Here is a 3,068-nt window from a genome sequence, read left to right as displayed (position 1 = left end):
ATTCCATGACGTGGGAATTTCCTTTGCAACTCTTTAAAACGTTCCCATGCATCATATAAAGACTCCCCATCCAGCTGATGGAAATTATTGATCTTTGCTCTTATTCTGGCTGACTTGGCAGGAGGAAAATATTCACCAAGAAATTTCTGAGCCAAATCTTCCCAAGTAAGTATAGAGTTGACTTGTAATGAATTCAACCAACTCTTAGCTCTGTCCCTTAGTGAAAATGGGAATAATCTTAATCTTACAGCATCGTTACTCACCCCATTCATTTTAAATGTCGCACACAGCTCTAAAATTTTTGTGATATGGAGATTTGGATCCTCATTTGGTAACCCCCCAAATTGTACACAGTTCTGCACCATCTGAATAATTGAGGGTTTTATCTCAAAATTATTTGCCTCAACAGTTGGAGGACGAATGCTTGAATGTATCCCCATAACAGTAGGGAGTACATAGTTTCTTAATGTTGGATCAGCCTCAGCTGCATTACCCATATTTGCATTGTTGTTGACAACGTTATTTGCGTTCTCATCCATGGTGAAATCCAACCGTTTCTTTATCTTTCGGTTATGTATGCACATTCTTTCAATTTCAAGATCTATTGGTATGAGTGCCTTTTGTCTACTTCCTCGCATATACAAACAATTCCTGAAACACAATACAACCTTGATTCAAATAAGTGTAAAACAATAAAAAATAAAAAAAAAACCAAATTAGAACAAACAACAACTAACTTTGATATTGGAATTTAAGTCCCCGGCAGCGACACCAAAAACTTGATCGCGAAAATATATATACACAAGTGCACACAATCGATTCAAGCAATATAGATGATAAATAGAGTATTGTTCCCACGAAGACTATTTTATAATTACCACTAATTGTTCTTTTAATTTCTATTTTCAACCAAAGTTTAGATGAATGAATTTAATTTTAAAATTAAAAATAAATAAGAACAAGAATCACTAATTACAAGATGAAATTTCTATTAAAAAGACTTGGGTGTTAATTTCATCAACTTTTCATTCTACTAATTTTATTAATCAGTTCTAAAATCCCTTCCTTCTATTCTAATAGCAAGTTAACATAAACCGATTCCTATTCTTTTCAAGATATAAGATCTCATCATATATGCAGGTTTTCTACATCTGTGTGATAAACTTAAACATATAGCAGGCATTAAGCATGGAAACCTAATTACTACACAAGTCATATAGGTACTTTCATCCAGTAAGCAACCTATGTCTATATAATGATAGCATATTCAATTCTCATCTTTCGAATTTTGAATCAAAATCATAAATCAAGCAAATATTGATCAAGTATTTACTAGCATTAAACACACATTATATAGATTAGAATAGAGAAGAAAAATCAATAGAACATCATAATTAAATTAGATAGAAATCCAAGTGACTACATTAAACCCTAGATAAAATTGTTTATTTTATATTAGACATGACTAAATCAACAAAATAATAATTCAAAAACACAAGGTTCACAAACTTAAAGAAGAAACATAAATATAAAAATGCAGAATTACTAGTCTAAGAATCAAAATTAGTCTCTAAAAACGTAATTAAGAACTGACCTAATGACCTAATTGAACCCTAAATACCAATTTACAGTAAAAAAAAATGACATAAGCTGTGTTTTTCATATGCGGGTCGCGACTTGGCCTTCTCTAAGTCGTGGCCCGTGTCTATTTTTGAAGCCTTTCACTTTCGTGATAGTTTTCAGGCACTGCGACTCAGACCTCATCAAGTCGCGGCCCGTATCCAAAATTCCCCTTAGCTAAGACTCTGCCTTTACCTTGAGTCGCGACTTATAAGATCATGTCGCGGCACAAATTGCCTCCATAATCCATGCGTTTCTGACTTGCCTTGAGTCGCAATTTGTAAGCCCAAGTCGTAGCTCTAATTCCATTTTTTTCTCAAATTTCTTCTTTCAACTCTTCTCTTCATCAAAAACTAACTTTTAATCGTCCTTAACATCATTTTGAGTCCAACCGCCAAGAGCATCATTTTTCCACCATTTTCACTTCTTTGTACATTTTTCTCGTGACTACCGCACCAACCTACAACAAAGACAAACAAAAGCGTAATCTTGCACAAAATACACACAAAGACTCAAGATTACCACAAAAACACATTCTAAAATGACACTAAAATGAAGTTATCAGGAACTAAAAATAAGAGGTTTTTCTAACTCTTCCGAATCAATCTTGGAACGTCAGAAGTGATCTGGGAGTACCATACAAAAGTAATCACCTAGAAAATCTATGATTCAAACATACACCATCCTACCTAGAAGCACCTTATACGACGGTGACGACTTTAACCGTTTTATGGTCGCAGAGGTAACATTACATTAAAAAAGAATAAACAGAGAAAAATGACCAGAAAAATTACTGAGAAGTATTGGGTCTAAAAGTTGTGAAGTCTCCGGCGACAGGGTCGGCAAAATCTCAGCTTTAAATTGGAGAGGTTGATGCATTAAGTCGTATTCTGGTTGAACCAGGACTAAACCGTCTGATAGATGAGTAGTAAAAGGTCTAGTCGGGAACAGGCAGGAACGAAAAATGGAGTAATCACCGGAAAAGTTCGTCAGAAAATTGGGACATAAAAGCTCTCATTTTGCTCTGAATGTTTAGAATGTGTAAAGTTGGAAATGAAACTGTCGAGGTATTTATTGTTGGGAAACTTTTACAGGATCTTCATTTATTTTCATGTAGATCTAATATTAAAAAAATTAATATGAGATAACCTAGAATATGTTTCTAAAATTGAATTCAAAGAGAAACAATGATAAGAATACTTTCAGTATACGTAGCGAAATGAATGAGTCATTCCTTCAGTTTCTCTAACGATTGTATCCTTTCTGTCGCAGAGTATTATCAAGAAACTGAACCGATCTTCTATTATCTTCACAGTCTTCCAAAGTATCCTTAGAATCACCTAGGCTAGAGTGGGAAATTCTCAACATATGAGATAGATATAGAGAGAAGAATAGAAAATAACAAAGAGGCTTAGAAAAGGACTTGGAGAGAATCTAAAAACTATCAT

At 33.9% G+C, this 3,068-nt stretch overlaps 1 non-coding gene across 1 annotated transcript; it reads left to right on the top strand.

Moving 5' to 3' along the window:
• Window positions 1-107, top strand: LOC133813638 (small nucleolar RNA R71). Its single transcript, XR_009884645.1, has one exon. It is a non-coding gene; the product is annotated as a small nucleolar RNA R71 (small nucleolar RNA).
• Window positions 108-3,068: the final 2,961 nt, after the last annotated feature.

This window comes from Humulus lupulus, chromosome 1 (genome assembly GCF_963169125.1).
Source record: "Humulus lupulus chromosome 1, drHumLupu1.1, whole genome shotgun sequence".
NCBI lineage: Eukaryota > Viridiplantae > Streptophyta > Magnoliopsida > Rosales > Cannabaceae > Humulus > Humulus lupulus.
Note: the sequence above shows the minus strand (reverse complement) of the source record. Positions and strands in the feature narration are given on the sequence as shown.